This window comes from Cavia porcellus, unplaced genomic scaffold (assembly GCF_034190915.1).
Source record: "Cavia porcellus strain 051 isolate PalLab524CR breed Dunkin Hartley unplaced genomic scaffold, mCavPor4.1 scaffold_6, whole genome shotgun sequence".
Taxonomy (NCBI): Eukaryota; Metazoa; Chordata; class Mammalia; order Rodentia; family Caviidae; genus Cavia; species Cavia porcellus.
Window position 1 is genome coordinate 75,948,704 of NW_026947489.1, and position 17,575 is coordinate 75,966,278.

Consider the following 17,575-nt stretch of genomic DNA (forward strand, 5'->3'; position numbering starts at 1 on the left):
AATAAAAGACCCAATCAAAAGATGGGCAACAGAAACAAATAGATACTTCTCCAAAGAACAAGTACAAATGGCCAACAAATACAGGAAAAAATGTTCAACATCACTGACCATTAGAGAACTTCAAATTAAAGCTACCTTGAGATACTCTTAACCCAGAAACAATGGCTATCATCAAAAAATCAAATAATAAGCACTAGCATTTCTATCTTTAGTTTTTGTACAATTTCCATGATAATTTTCATAAAAGAAATTCCGTTTGACTCAGTTGTCCTCCTTCTAGGTATCTTCCCAAAGAGTTAAATTCATCGTATTACAGGGATATATGTATACTCATGTTTATGGCAGCACAATTGGCAACAGATAGATCTTACGATGTATGTCCATCAACAGATAAATGGACAAAGAACATATGGTGGAATATACTCTATATACACAATGGAATATACTCTACTGCCATAAGTAATAAACAAGACATTCACAGACAAATAGATACAATTCGGGAACATAACATTAAGGGAAATAAGCTTAAATATCACATGGTTCCCCTAACATGAGAAACTGAATATGTGCCTATGTGTGTACAGGGTGGGGAGGACACAAAATAGAAGCCATATAAATAGGGAATAGGGAGAAGTTCAAATAATTCCCCCAAATTATCTATTTCATTGTTCCAAAAGTATTTTAAGACAAATGCTAATTTGTTTCATTTATAATATTTTCTTTGTTCACTGAAAAGAAAGTTTTGTCTACTTATTTATTTCATCATTGTAAAAGAGAGTCTTGTTTTTGGTTTTTAGGTTTTGGTTTTGGTGTCAGTTTTGGTTGGTTTTTTGAGACAGGGTTCACTATGCAGTTCATGTTGACTTTGAACTCACTTTGTAGCAGGTGTCACTGAGGTGACAATCATCCTCCCTCAGCCTCCCACGTGCTGGAATTACAGGCATGCACTACCACACCCAGAGTTATTTTTCATCTTGGATTTGCACTCTGAGGAACATTCTGGCCACTTTTCTAATATCATGATACACTCTAATTATTTTTTATGTTTTCCGAAAATAAAAAGAAAGCTTTGAATATCTGCTTTATTAATGTCTTGTATCACATCGAAATAAAAACATAACATGTCCAGAACTGGCAAATGCATAGAAAAGAAAGTGAGTGGGTACTTAGAGTTGAGTTGGGAAATTGGAGGATCACAGCTAAAAGGTACTGGGTTTCTTATTGAGCTGATGAAAATGTTCTAAAGTTGACCATGATGACAATCGCACAACTCTGGATATGCCAAAACTCTCTAATTTGTACATTTTTAAATAGGTGTTATTTTCATATGTGAATCACTGCAATAGAGGCTATTCAGAAAAACTATGCAGCCATTTAGAATGAAAGCAACAGACCTGTGTTGCCAGACAAGTGTATAAGAGGGGAGAAGCAAATCAGAAAACATCACACTGAGCATGAGTCTGCCTTTATGAAGGCAATCTTAAAAATGAAATGTAAAGTACCTACATGTATGCATATGAATGCAAATATAATGATCTGGAAAAATACACCTAAACCAGTAAAATGTTACATGTCAAGATGGGAGGATGGGAGAACATGGCAGACAGATAGCAGCAGCTACGGAGGCTCTCTGAAAGACCCAGCTTAGAATCCAGGAACGGTGTGAGGAATCCTAAGCAAGAGAGGAGATATGCCCTGCTGACCCAAGAATGAACGGAGCTGAGAGAAACCAACTGAGAATGCAATCCTGGTGCTATAACAGGAACAGATAAAGCCTCAGCATGGAAGCTGGAGCCCACGCCATTGGAAACCGGGATTTGAATTTCCTGCCACCATGGCTGCGTCTGAATTGGCTCGGCAGGGAGAGAGACGCACAAAAGCTCTGAGAATGGGAATCGGTGAACGGAGTTGACAGCGGAATGGGCGGGAAGCCGTGCATTGACCTGCGGTGAGTGAGAGAAACTGGGACTCTTCCACGGTCTAGGAGACTCCAACAGAGGACATTCTGGGACTGGGCAGACTGGCTGGAACGGGGTGCTGTATGGACTTCAGTCACATACCCCCCTCTCAAGCGGGATTGGTGAGCAGTGCCTAGCTTACGTGACGCTGCTGGCTGAGACCCAGTAGGCTAGCACAGCCTAGGTCCCAGCGCCTGAAGGTGACCTGGAGGGGCGGGCCCCACATAGGCTACCCAGTTCTTAACTCCCTGATGTGCTGTGGTGGGCGGGAACACCTAGCCAGCACAATTGAGTCAGACTGTGGCCAACAGGGAAGGAAGCTGGGCCTCCTATATATGCTTGCATATATAAGGAACAAAGAATATGGGAAGAGGCAGCAACAAGAAAGGCCCCTCAGCCCCCAATCCTGAGAAACAGGCAATAGCAGACACCGCACCAATAGACATAAAGCACTATCTCCAGAGCCTCATAGACGAGTTCAGCAATGAAGTTATTAATGACCTGAAGCTAGACATAAGCAGAATAGAGAAATGCTAAACATCACCCAAGAAAAAACAGGTGGTGGAATGGAAGAACAGAAAAAGAGGGGAGAATTGTTTGATGGAGAAAATAGAGAAAGCATAGAATATGTGAAGCAGGTTCAAAGAGATTACCAGGAAACTAAAAACTCTATCAAAAGCTGGCATAACAGCTTGAAAGAAAATAAAGATAGATTATCTGAACTGGAGGCCAGATTTGTAATGTGGGAGCATAAAATGAAAAACTTCTTAAAAATAACAAAGAAACAAACAGCAATAATACAAAGACTAGAAGATGATAAGAGGATCTATAACTTAAGAATTAAGAACATAAAAGAAGAAGTAGGGACACAAACAAATGAACTACAAAAGCTACTCACAGAAATAATCCAGGAGAATTTTCCTAAATTAGCAAAAGGTAAAGATACTCAGATGTATGAGGCATACAGGACCCCAGCCACCTACAACCCAAACAGAGCTACACCCAGGCATATAATAATCAAAATTCCAGAAATCCAATACAAGAACAGAATATTAAAAGCTGTCAGAGACAAGAAACAGATCACTTACAAGGGAAAACCCATCAGAATTACAGCAGATTTCTTGGCACAAACCATCAAATCACGAAGAGCGTGGGGGGAAATAATTCAAGCTTTGAAAGATAATAACCTCCAGCCAAGATTGATATATCCTGCACAACTATCCCTGGAAATTGATGGAAAAACAAGGTGCTTCCAGGATAAAGAGGAACTAGGAGAATATGCAACCACCAGTTCAGCTCTACAGAGAATACTGCAGGATATTCTAAAAAAGAAAAATACGAAGAATCCAGAAATAGTGGCAGAGAGGCCACAATGAATGGAGCAGAAAACAAAACAAAGAAGACAAACTGATAACTAATGACAGAAAAAGAGCTCATCAGAAATGAGGCAGAGAAGACTGGGTGATAGGAACAGCTATTTTGGAGAAAATGACGTCATAATAGGTAATGCTGATTTACTATCATCTTGTTTTGAAGACTCACCAAGCTTTTGCTCTTCTGTCTCCATTGGTCTTAGCATGTTGTATCTTATTGGAATTTATTATATGTGATAGTTTAAACAAAAACTTTTATAGACAAGGAGATTATACAGAAACCATTGTTCATTTTCTGTTAGTTGATTCTAAATACCCTGTAATACTGTCATTCTCTTGAATGGTTTTACATTGTTTTGATATATTTGATGCTACAGTAAATGAAGTTATACTCAAAGATTTCAAGGAAAGAGACGATATGGTAACTACTTTTACGTCGGGATTATCTTGTGGTGAAACACTATTTTGCTTAAATGGTTATGTTTTGATCTGCGCTGTTTTGTTGTTATGCCCTCTTCTATTTCAATTTCTATTTTATTATTTACTTTTTTATTTTTATCCTTTTAATTAAGGGAAAAATAAATAAAAAATAGTAGGATATATTATAGTAACCCACTTTGATTTATTATTAACTTGATTTGAAGCCCTGTATTGCTCTCACCATCTTGTTTTGACTGATGTTCCTCTATTCTGTTTTGCTTGATAGTACCAGGTTCGAAAGTATAGGCAACAGCTGTGAAGATAGTGGGATTCATTATGACGCCCATTCTGGTTGACTATTATCTACTTTTTAAGACCTGTAATGTCTCCAATGTTTTGGTTTTGTTCTTTACTGTTTTGTTCAATTTTATTATAACTGATGATATAGGCAATTCTATTAGAGATAGCGGGAGGCATTATGGTAACCATTGTTGATCACCTTGTATTCTGTTTTTACATTATTATGTCCACCCTTTTGATTTGACTGACTCTGTTCTGTTATGTCACATTTGGTTTTACTCTCTTCCAAAAAAAGTAATAAGAACTGTGGGAGCAATAAAACCCAAAATGTGTAATTGTCATTGTACAAAAGAGAGGAACGTGCTCTAAACAATATAACTGCATGTATATTTAAGTGTATAAGATAGACAATGATATTACGGAGTTTTGTTGGATCATTGAACAGAACTGTTTGGTCTCACTGTTTGAATGTCTACTATATAAGCTTTAATTTTGTCACTTGAACAAATATTTCCAAGATGACAATATGTAATCCATTAACTAGTGATTTTGTTTATTTTTTTTCTGAAATTCTGTATAACTTGTGCCCTTTTTCTGCTTTTTTTTCTTTTTCTCCTTAAATAAAATTAAAAAAAAAAGATGGGAGGATGAAAGTGATTGAGGGAAGTTGTGTGTGGGTTTTGTTTTTTGTTTTTTTTTGCCTTGAACTCACAGTGATACTCCTGCCTCATTCTCCCAAGTGCTGGAGTTATAGGCGTGTGCCACCATGCCTGGCTCATACTTTATATGTGACTTACTTTAAGACATGCAAATCAACATTATTCACATAATTATACTTTAAATAAGGTTTTTCAAAGAAAACAGGAAAATGTCAAAGGACATGAGCAAACTGTTAGAGGAGAAACATGAAATGACCAATAAGCACACAGAAACATGAACAACCTCCTCTTCATTAGGAAAATGACACAATAAATAATAAGATAAAATCCTTCATCTATCAAATTGCCCGATGCTGGAATAATGTAGGGGTCACAGAGGTAGGCTGATGCATACTTGCTACAACCTTTCTAAGAAACAATTTGGCATTATGTGTACAAAGTCTTGAAAATATTCACGTCTTTCTGTCCAATAAACCTGCTCCAGGGAATCTACCCTAAAAAGCAATATTTAAGCAACAGCACAAGAACACACATACATGATGTTTGTCCCAGCACTGTTTATGAGCAAAAAAATTGGAAATAGAGCACCCACCAATGAGGGAAGCAATCAACAAAGCATGAGAATATGTCTACAATGAAACACCACAGGAAGAAATCTGTGTTAATTACTCTAGCACAAAGATTCACAGTGTATCCTTAGTGAGAAAAATATGGCTGGGAACAAGATGATCCTATTTTTTCAATTAAACATGAAGAGATGATTGTGTATGTGTGTATGGGTCTGATTATGAGTATGCATACCACACTGCCAAAGAAAAACATCTTGAAAGATGGATATATGCCAAAATGAGATATCAGTTAAGGATATTTCTTTTTTGTTTTGCTTTTCAGCGTTTTTATAATCTGCTTTATGTATTTAATTCACATTTCGAAGACTTTCACAAACAACCGGAGACTCTGCAGCTCTTTCTTTGCTTTCCCCACCCCCAGCTCCAGGTCCTTCCCATAACTTCCTAACAGAGTGACCAGGGACATGGACACTGCCTGCAGAGTCAGCAGAAAGCCCCTGGATTCAGGCCAATTCATTCTCAGATGGCTCCTTGGCTCTGCGTGTGGCAGGCTAAGATACTCTCCTGAATCACCCCCAAACCCAGCTCAATCTGGTACACACAGACCAACTGCCATCAAAAAATTCTCTAGTTGTATTCTTTGACAGTCTCCTTCGACCAATCAATCAACTCAAATGATTAAGCACCTTTAAGGCATGGCCAGGATGCTGGTAGCACTAGGCAAGGGCAAATTTCCAAAATATTTGCTCTTAATTATGAGACAACACTGCCCAGGGTTATGTTACAGATTACAGACACCCATGCCACTGTCATTCAGAGGAGGCGTAGCTTGAATAATTTCTGTGGCAAGAATTCATGGGCAACTTAGTTGCACACCTCTGGCTCAGGGTTTCTCTGTGTGGCTGCAGTCAAAATTTTATCTGGCCTTTGACTGGTTTAGAGCCTCCACATCCAAATGGGCACACTCACATAGATATTGGCCAACCAAGACAGCCAACAACTTTCCACTGGCTGCTCCAGTATCCTCAAAACACGGCAGCTAACTTCCCCCAGAATCAGCAATCCCAGAGAGAAGGCACACAGGAAGCTATAGTACCTTTGATGAGCTAATCTGGAAGCACACACTCTCGTCTCCACTTTACCCTATTTATTAGAAGCAAATACCCAAATCCAGCCCAGCCTCAAAGGGAGGAGGAATGGTTTCCACCTCTTGAAAAGAGAACTACTGAAAACCAGGTGGATACTTCTTAAAGCCACATATCAAGAAGGCTTCTCAAAAGACACGCGATCTCAGGCAGACCTTCAAGGAAAAAGAAATCACTTGACAGAGAACAGAGAGGACACAGTACCCAAGCACTGGCAGCTGTGTAGGCAAAGGTGGAAAAGGAAAGTATTTGATTTTAATGATGCAACACTGACAAATGATGAGTGGACCGTCCAGCTAGACAGAGGCCTCTGAGTAAGACACCCACAAGATCAGTCAAGAAAAAACTGGGCTCCAGGCCCTGAGAGATCCTGAATGCCAGAACTCAGGCTTAATGTGCAAGGCAGAACGAAGCTACTTTAGCTTTCATGCAGTAGAAAAACACGAGGCTGTGGAGTCCAGGGTTAGAGCCCAGATCTAGGGAGTGAGCTGTCTGCTGCTGCCCAGCTGTGTGGTGTGAAACATGTTAATGATTTCTCTTATTTCTTTTCTCAATCTCCTCATCAAAAACTGAATCAAAGCACCCCTGAGGCTGGGGATTCTTATACGGATGAAATGAGAATGCCCACCTAGTGTCTGGTCCACAGCAAATATTCAGGAAACAGACGGCTACTAGAAGGAACTATTAGAAAGCTCACTCTGGAGGCACGTTGGGCCCTGAAGCTTTAGGATACTTCACTTCTCTTGACTTCATTGCTCTTCCCAGAGACAGTGTGTTCGGGTGACTTAAAAATGATGTCTGTTTCCAAACTGAAGATGTTCGGAGGCCTCGGGGGTGGCTTGGGAGGAAAGAATGGCTATGATTCACCTGGAGCAGAAATCAGCCAGCAGCAAGCGGCTTCAGCAGGCGTGGCCCACGTTTTGGTGACTCGCTGAACTTTCCAGTGGGATCATTCCAACCTTGGCAAAAGCACGTCTCCTTTTCCACCCTGAAGCAGGTGACTCAGGCCAGCCTGGAACGGCAGCTACAGCTATTCAGATCCACCCTTGTCCACACATCCTGAGAACTCTTCGAACACCGAGGGCCCTCAGCAGACACTCGGCCAACACTCACGATTCACTGGCAAAAGTGTGCTAAACCTTCGGGACAGACTGAACGCCCGGCCAGAGCATTCTTAGGAAGAGGATCTCCTTCCATCAGGAAGGCAGCCACCAGATTGTCCCAGAGGAATGTCATTAGGGCTCCTCAATAGCAGAGTCAGCTCAGCTGTCTAATTTATTATTAGTAACAGCCGTTGCCACCCAAACCAGAGTGGCGGCCAGCATTTCCCCTCTGGGCTCTGCCTTAACAACTACTCAAGTAGGCCGTGAAATAATCACAGAGCCAGCTCAGCCAAGGAAGGCACAGGCGGGGCCCTGGCATTTGGGAGGGGTTCAATCCCTGTCCTCTCCATCTCCCGATTTAGAAACCACCTGGTCTTCCCTCTGGAGGGCAAAGCGAGTCCTTGGGAAGAGAATGTGGAAGGGGCCAGAGGCAGTGAAAACAGCAGAACAGGCATGAACAGCAACTGCAGGGAGCTCCTTAGGTTTGGGAAATCTCTGGACCAGTCTTTCTGTTTGATGGCTTTGGTGTCAGTCTATTGTCCAGTCGGTGAGGTAAAAGCAATAGAAGACACATGGCATTTGTGCGAGACACCTGTCCCTTGGTCCTGGGACTAATCCCAGGACCCTCCACAGACACCAAATTCTGTAGATGTTCAAATCCTTTATATAAAATGATGTAATATTTGCATATAATCTACCTATATCTTCCCCAGTACTTTAAATCATCACTACATTATATACATTGCCTACTATGAAAATGTTTGTCATATTGTTTTGTTTAAGTCACAATGAGAAGAACACAGATCTGTATGTTTGTAATACAGACACAATTTTTTATTCAAATACTTTCAATCCAAGGTTGGTTGAGTCCACAGATGCAGCACCCATGAATGCAGAGGGAAGATGGTACAGGAGGGCCATGGTAGCCCATCTCACCACCGTGCTCTTCCCATGAGCAGAAGCACCCTTGCCTGCTTTCCTGGTTCACACAGATGTGGATTTTCCCTCCAACAACAGCCACCTGTTCTCTCCTTCTTACTGCATTCCAGCTCGTGGGACACCTTCCATCACACTCCCCTTTTCTCCTCCTTCTCTCTCACCACACTTGGATGCTGTCTAAGCATCCAGCACCTTGGAACAGGGCTGATCACAGCCCAGTACCAGGCTAGAGGTGCTGGAACCACATATGCTAGCATGTGTACATCCTGGCCACACATGCTCGATTTCCAGTAACAACTGCCTCATTCTCCCTGCCTACCTCAGTCCAATGCTCTGGGGGCTGAGACGCTTCAACAGAAACAAGAAAACTCACAAGGACAAAGAAGAAAGTGTTTTCTACCCACAGGGGTCTTGGGAAAATAAGGTAAAGGTACAGGTTGCACGGTGCTAAGGGAAGAAGAAAACCAGGGACATAGCAAGAATCTGGTCCTCACAGACCAGAAGACATAAACATAAAATAATAAAAAGACATTTGGAGAATTTTATAAAGAGGTTTATTCTAGAGAAGCCAGACTGCTAGAGCTCATACCCTGTTAGAAGCCATAGCAGATGCTCCCCACAACTGCCTGGCCATTGAGTCCACCACACTCCCAACTCTGCTAATGCTTAAAGAGCTCCCACTTGCAGGTTGGGCAAGATGACAAACAGGGCCACTGGCCCAGCTGCCCAGGCCTACAGGAAATGCCAGAGCCATCTGCACCAAGACCACACAAGGCAGTTCACCAAAGTAGAAGGTCCTAGAGCTAGGGCTCTTGACTTATGACATTCACTGCTGTCTTCCTGAGCCTAGAAGTGCCTGGCACACAGTAAGCACCAAAAAAATATTTCCTGCATGAGCGACTGGCTACATTACTAAGAAAGACTGAAGCACATAGTAGAAAGTGAGTGTTAGGCCTGGTAATGGCCAGGGCTGTTTCCTTGAGATAAGTAAAATCAGTGCTGGACAGTCCAGGGTTCTTGCTAGTAAGACCTATCTGCTCTCTGACCACAGGCTGCACCCTCAGTCTGGACAGCCAACCTTATCCCTGGCAGGTGGTTCCTTCAATGATAGGTTCCCTCTACCATCACCACCAAACCGCCTGCATACTTCTTTCCTTTCTTTCACCGTCCCTCCTACCAACTGGGCAGCTCCTCTGCTCACGTGGGGCCAGGAGCCTACAGTGACTCTCTATTTCCTATCACAGTGAAAAGGCAACAGAATCACCAGAAACACTTGCTTATCCACTGCTTTCTCGGCCCTGCCCCTAACACTTCTTATTCTTGGCCAGATAATTTACATTTCTAACAAGTTCCTTCCCATGTAACTACACTGAGAATAACAATTATGGAATTAATTGTGTTTAATGCAGATGGTTTGTGAAAGGGACCATCTCTGAGCACAGATCCTGGAGCAGAGATGAAGCAAGGTAGGGAAGAGTGGGAAAATGACTGAGGTTTTATAGGACACCTTAAAAATTAGGCAGATGCATCAAAATCTCTAAGATAAAATATGCAGATGCAATGACTGCAGGTGCCAGGCAGGCAATGAAAGATTAAAAAGATTAAAAAGTGTGCATAGTGGTGCACACTTGTATTCTGAGCACTTAGGGAGACTGAGGCAAAAGGATCTGAAATTTTTTTTTTGTCTTTTTTGTTTTTATTGGTACCAGGGATCAAACTCACGACTGCCTGCTTGCAAGGCAGGTGCTTATGCCGCTGAGCTAAATCCCCAGCCCCAGGATCTGAAATTTGACCTCAGTCTAAATAACTTAATGTGTTAGCAAGACCCTATCTCAAAAAAAATGATGCTACCTCAAGATTTAAAAAAATTCAAAGCACTCTGCAAAAACCCTGAATCAGGCCTTCATAGGCAAATGGAGACAACTTGAGACTATCCTCATCAGTGAAATAAATAAGAATTATATTTATAAATATCACATTATGTCTCTAGTGTAAAAAGTAATAATGTAGGAGTCACATAACCCAAAATGTGTAATTGCTATTGTAAAAAAGAGAAGAAAAGAAAGTGCTCTAAAGGACATAACTGCATATATGTTTAAGTGTGTAGGATTGATAATCGTATTACTAAGTTTTTATTGTATCATTGAACAGAATTGTTTGCAGTCTTGCTGTTTGAATGTCCACTTTGTATGCTTCACTTTTGTAACTTGAACAACTATTTCTAAAAGGACAATATGTAATTTATCAACTAGTGATTTCTTACTGTTTTTTTTTTTTTTTTTTTTTTTGGTACCAGAGATTGAACTCACAACCTCGGGCTTGCAAGGCAGGCACTTATGCCACTGAGCTAAATCCTCGGCCCTACTGTTTATTTTTTTGAAATTATGTATTATTTCTACTCTTTTTCTGTTTTGTTTTTTTCTTTTTTTCTCTTTAAATAAAAAAAGTAAATAAAATTTTTAAAGACCCTGAATCAATCCTCAGCATGTATTAAAAAAAAAAGAGTAAGGTCATTAGAAATAAAGAGATCAAATTAGTAATTAAGAGGCCCCAACCAAGAAAGACCAGGACCAAATGGCTTCACAGTGAATTCTATAAGGCATTTTAAAATATTTAATAAAGAATTAACATTCATTCCCGGGTTTCGGCACCAAAAAAAAAAAAAAAAAAAAAAAAAAAGAATTAACAACAATACTCTAAACCTTGCAAAAAATAGAAGAGGAAGGAACACTTTTAGCCAATTCTGTGAGGCCTACATTACCAAGCCATATAAAGGAACCACAAGAAAACTACAGACCAAAATCCCTTATGGGCCCAGAACTAAAAATCTTCATGGTACCAGCAAATCAACAGCATGTTATTATATACCACAACCAAGTAGGATTCAGCACAGGAATATAAGCTTGGTTCACCATGAGAAAATGACATAAAATATCACAATAATAGAACAAAGAGGAGGGGACCCACATGAGGATCTCAACTGACGCAGAAGCACATGCCAAAATCCAGTACCTTTTTGTGATAAAAGCATGAAACACTAGTATAAAAGAGAACTTCCTTGAAATGATAAGGGCATTGTTTAAAAGTCCATACCTAACAGTATCCTCAATGGTAAAAGTCTTTAAGCTTTCTAAAATTAGGAACAAAATAAAGATGTCTACAATCACCATCCTGTTCAATATGGTGAAAGTTACAGCCAGAGTAAAGAAATAAGAAACAGCCATAATGTAAAGAAAGAAGTAAAACTGTCTCTATTTTTCGATGATATAATCCTATATAAACTACCCTGAACTGAAAAGAAAAGACCAGCTACTAACACTAGTAAATGAAGAAAAAAAGTCACCAAAACAACAGAATATAAAAACCAGCTGTCAGCTGGGTAGTGGATTGGTAACTGGTGGTCAACTTAAATAGCAGCTGAACTGAATCAGGATAGTACTGAGCGTGGATGGCCCACCTGAGGACTGCTGCCAGCATAATGGAGACCTGGAGAGGGAGAGTGTTGTGGGTTCTCCTAAGTGTTGCTGATATGAATTCAGCTGTTATCATCAGAGGACCTTAGGACTTTGGTGCTGAGAATGGCTGTGGTTCACTTTGGAGGAGCTCTGGTTCTTTGATCATCGCTTCCTGGCTCTGGCGAAGAAGATTTGTGCTGTTCAGTTTCTAGGAGAAGCTTGTCACTCTGGCTTTCTGATATGAATTTGGCTATTCTCATTGTCAGAGGAGCCTGGGACCTCACTGTCACTGAGGATGGCTATGGTACTTTTGGGGGGAGCCCTGGTCCTTTATTTTGAGTGTTGCTTCTCGGCTCCAGTATAGAACCCTCAGCTGCTGGCACAGCTTCTTCACCCTGCTGGCAAAGACTTTCTAGCTTCCACCACTGACCTTAGGCCTTCCCAGCACAGATCCATGAGAAAGACTTGCATGAATCACTGTCATGGGCTCTAGGTTTTCAGCTGAACTCATGCAGGTTATTGCCATACGATCCAAGCAGTTGGGTTTTCTAGGTCTTTAGTGTTGTGGACAGATTTCCTGCACTTTCTCTATATTTGACTCCTGAATGACCATTTAAATAATACTATAAATTATATGTCCTGTATGTAATTATTCTCTTTGCAAGCCCTGATTACAACAAACTATATCTCTACACAAAAGCAGTGAATATTTCGAAAAAGAAAGCAAGAAAATAATTCTATTTATAATAGAACAAAAATACCAGGAACAAAATTAACCAAAAGACTTACACACTGAAAATTACAAAATATTACTAAAAGAAATCAAAGACAACATAAATGAAATGATTTCCCATGTGCATGGATGACTTAGTATTGTTAAGACAGTAACACCACACAAAGTGACATACATATTTAATACAATCCCTGTTAGAATATTAGCTAGATTTGTTTTGTAGCAATTGGAAGGCTAACTCTAAATTTTATGTGGCAATTCAAGTAACCCAAAATAACGAAACATTCTTGTAAACAAATAAAAACATTGAAGGACTTGTATGTTCCAATTGCAAAACTTACTACAAAACAACAGTAATCAAAACGTGGCCAAGGACAGACATATGAAATACAACCGAGAGCCAAAAATAAACCCACACACTAATAGTCGATTGATTTTTGACAAGCATCCTGTGACAGTCCATCAGTTGTTTCAGCAAACAGTACTAAAAAAACTGAGTATCTATGTCCAAAGAAATAAAGTAGGCTGTTTTGGTTTTATCTTTTTAATGTGTAAGTGACTTCAATATTGTTTCTCATCCTGGCTGTACAAAAGCATAATCATTTCATTTCTATAAAACATCAAAGACAGAAAACAAAGTAGTAGTTGCTAGGGGTGGAGGTGGAGGAGAGAGAGAGTGGGAAGCAACTGTTAATGAGGTTTCATTTGGGAATGATGAAAATAAAATATTTTGGAACTAGACAGAGGTAGTGGTTATACAACACTGTGAATCTACTACATAGCACTGAATTTTTACTGTAAAACAATTAGTTTTATGTTATATAAACTGCACTTCAATTAAAAATAAAAAGGGGAGGAGTAAGACAATGTTAAATGCCCAAAAGGTCCAGCCACTGCTTATCTCTATGTCACCAAGTAGAAGGCAAGCTCACTGGACCGGAGCTTTTAAGATAAACTAGAAATCCAGGTTTTAGGTGAGCTCTCTCAATTTTTATGTGTTGATAATCAAGTTACTGTTCATCAACTCAGTGTGAAAAATCTCTGCATGGACCAAACACAGTAAATCCATAAGCCAAATCAGCCCGTGAGGCACAAATGCCAAGCTCTGCTCTGGATACCAAGGAGCCACTGAATATTCCTGAGTTGGAACGAAGCCCTAAGGTACCCTCTTCTGTGGGACCCCACGATGTGCAGGCACTGGGCATTGAATCAGGTACTTTACAAATTCCACTCCCTGAACCTCAAAAGCACCCCAAGCAAGAAGATCAGACAGTGGACAGCTTAGAGTGCTTAAGCAGCTTGCCCAGAGTGAACACATTTAGTGAAGACACAACTAGATTCAAATCCAGGCCTATCGAGGTTTGCTAGCCTCTCACAGAATGCTCATTAATTCTTCCTCTCCCTCAAAATATCTTCCTCTACCGCAGCCAGCCTCATCAGCTCAGTGAACAGTACCATATCCATCCATCCCAAGCTCAGAACAAAGCTTTAAGAGTTCTCATCCATTTCTCCGTCCTCAACCCCCCACATTGAATCCTCCCGTAAGTCTACGTTGAGATGGATCCCAGGTGTGACTGTGTCACCCCTCCACACCTCCAGCATCTCATCTTCCATTGCAGAATCATTTAACAGCCTCCTCCCCCAGCTCCCTGCACTCCCACTGCCCCCTCTCTCATCAGCCCCCCACATAACAGCCACATAGTCTTTTCTGGAAGATCAATCTAGTAACGTCAGTCCCCAGTTTTTGTTTTTGTTTTGTTGTTGTTATTGTTTGTGGGGTTTTGTTAGTATCGGGAATCAAACTCAGGACCTTGTGCTTGCTGGGCAGGCACTTATGTTGCTGAGCTGTGTCCCTAGCTCAGTCCCCAGTTTGAAAGCCACTACTATGTGCCCCTCCCAAGGTCCAGACAGGTCAGGCCACCTCTGTGTGATAACAGAGTCCTCAGTCTCATGCTGCCCTACTTGGAGTCCACAGTGGCCCAGCCTTGGTACAGCCCCAAAACTAAGTGTCCGCTGTCACTCTCCATGTTCACCCCTAAAATCCCATCCTCAGTTCCTTGAAGCAAAGAGATAACACAGCCAAAGAGATGGAGAAAAGGCAAGAAGACAGCCAATCCTAGCCAGTGGCAGGAGGGCATGGGAATGAGGGTGCCCAGCAGTTCTAAGCACGCAATGGCAGTCGAGGCTCCAGGGCCTACCAGAGCCGGAACAGGGTGAATCCAGGGACAATCTGGCTGAACGCCACAAGACATGGCTCTGTCTCTCACTCCCCCAACTGCCACACTAACTACAATCTGTGACTCTGTGACAAGCAAGATACAGTTCCCTGCCAGGGCTACAACACAAAGAAGAGAAGCACTAGACCCACAGGGCCAACCTGCCAGCTCTGCGCGTCCAGGCCAAGTGACAGCCCGGCAGAACAGTCCCACTCCCTCACGCTCTCGGAAGTCCCTCCTGCAGTAGGACCTTCAGCTGGCAGTAGTCTCCTTGGGCCCTGGCATAGGGTCGTGAAGTTTATCAGAGGAACACACAGGTGAGTTCCGACCAGTTCTACACCAGGCGCCGCACCTCAAACCTGGCCAAGAGAGAAGGCCTGGTCCCGGAGTCTGTCCCCCGTCTTCCCAGTCCCCCACCACCCTACACACGGACTGCCCCTGTCCCTGAGCTCTACTCCTCCTTCCCCTGAGTGACAGGTGGCGTCCATGCCTCATGTAGGCAAACAACAACTCAGGGCTCCCTGCCAGGTCCCAGAGGGAGCGCTCCATGCCACAGTCCCTCCAGGTGGCAGGGCGTGGACAGGCACTCCTCCAAGCCTGGGGACACTCACCAAAATGTTCTTTAAGAAATCCATCATCTTCCACCAGTGTCTGCCCCTGGGAGTCAGGGGCCCTGTCCGCTTTAGCACTGCTGCCTCGGTGGCTGCTACCAGCAGTGGCAGCGGTGGCAGCGGTGGCCGCGGCTGCTGACGTTGGACAACTTCCTTAAGATCAAACAAGGAACTACAGGATTTGGGTGTCCGCCCGGAGCTGTTAGTCCACATTGACTAGTCCTGACCTTTGACCCCTCCTCTGCCAGGGTTGTTTTTCTGAGGAGTCAGGCAGGTACAGCTGCCATACATCGTGTGTCATAAGGACAAGGGGACCTCCCAAGGGAGAGGCACTGTGCCAGCAAGTGAGAGGAAACCCAGCTGAGGCCTTGGAAAGTCAAAGATGAGAGAGGGAGCCCTTTTTTCCTATCCCTGCTTTGAAAGAGCTCATCAGCATGCTCGTCTGGGAATCTAGGCCAAAAGCAGGGTAGAGACAAAGAGGTGCCAACGACGGTGCTAAGCCTTAGAGAAGGCTCATATGTGGTATGTTGTGGGGATCCAAGGCAGGCCCTACCTGGTTGGGGCCTCAATGTTCCCATCTGTGAAGTGGGAAGACCTATATGCAAGAGAAATAAAAACAAAGTAAAAGACCAGGTGCCTGCTTCTTTAAAGGCATCTGGCCCACCTAGAACCACCTACCAAGTCGAAGGTACGAAGACAAAGCTAGAGGGATGAAGATATAACAGTACGAAGACAATTCCTTCTTGCAAGGTGTTTGTGGAAAGGGAAGCAGAGGTACAAGGAACCGTTTCAAGAGTAACCTGTGTTTTTATTTTTACTCCACTGGTTGTATTACTATTCTATTTTGTTTGATTTGGGTTGTTTTGGCGGGGGGTGTTGTTTTGTTTTTCACCTTAGTGCTGAGACTGACTCCAGGACCTTTGCCCTGAGCTACATCCCCAGTCCATTTTATTTACTTCGAGTGAGGGTCTCATTAGGCCACTAAGTTGCTCAGGCTTGCCTCAAACTTGTAAAATTCCTGCCTCGGCCTCCAAGAGTACTGGGACTACAGCATATATTACCATGCCCATTTTACTGCTTTAAAAATAGATATTAATGTCTTTTAAAAAAGAGAGAGAGAAATCCTCATGCCCTTTGGTTTTCCCATGAGAAACGTTAAAAATAAATAAGGCAAATGGCTTGGAGAGACTCATACTGCATCTATGGCTCAGGGCCAGGGGTGCCCAAGTGCTATGCTGTGGGGAGGACCGGGCCCTCCTCAGAGACTCTTCCCACCGCTAATAAACACATCATCTTACATACCCATTCAGGGCCCTCTAGCCCCTGGCCCACGTGCAGAGGAAATCAACGTGCCCAGCTTGGAAGGAAAGGCATGAATTTTTAAATTCCTCAAGAAAGTAGTAGAAACAGCTTGGGATTTAGTGTGTGCCAGACAAGCCTTTAACTCATGCGTCTGCTGCCAACAGGCTATGTGAACTGGTTACTCAGCCTCAGCCTCGGCTTCGGACCTGGGAAACAGGGAAATATGGCCCACCTGCAAAGCACTGAGTTGCACAACAGAATGTGATGATGTACAGTCTATTCCAAGGTGAGTACAAAATGCCCTCCATAAGTGGAACGGTGATGATCACTGATCTTTCCAGCTCTGAGCATGCTCTTACACCCTCATTCCCAAGGCAGTGAGGAAAGAGCCCACCCATAAAACCAGTGTCTCTTTCCCTGCTCCTGCCCAACCAGCTGCCAAACACAGCCCACCTCCTCTCTCCAGCCCTGCCAGGCTGTGCCTGCTTCAAAAGCCCTGCTAGCATCCCATGGGAGAGTCAGGAAATGTCCCCAGGGGCTGAGGGAGGGCACAGCTCCATCCAGAAAGCCTTGGCACTGGTCCATCCCCAGGGCTTGAAACAACACTGGAGGTCAGAGGAGTGGGGAAGAAAGAGGCAGAGTGCTAGACAGGAGCTGTGCCTCTTTCTCATCTGGGAGAGAAAACCCTGGATGCAAGGAAGGCCAGCAGTGTCCCTTCCAGCTCCCAAAATTCTGGCATAAAAAGCATTGTAGGAGAAGCAATGAGGCAAAGCTCCCAGGCCTCCCTGTCAT

General features: G+C 42.7%; 1 protein-coding gene across 9 annotated transcripts in view; it reads right to left on the reverse strand.

The window, feature by feature from the left end:
* The window catches only part of Rap1gap2 (RAP1 GTPase activating protein 2), a 270,988-nt gene that overhangs the window by 75,265 nt on the left and 178,148 nt on the right, over positions 1-17,575 (reverse strand). The window contains exon 1 of one of the 9 annotated variants that reach the window (XM_063251048.1): positions 7,292-7,313. The exons of the other annotated variants lie outside the window; for them this stretch is intronic. The gene's annotated coding sequence lies outside the window, so the exon portion shown is untranslated. Of the gene's footprint in view, positions 1-7,291; positions 7,314-17,575 lie in introns of those variants that run through there. 9 annotated transcript variants of the gene reach the window in all.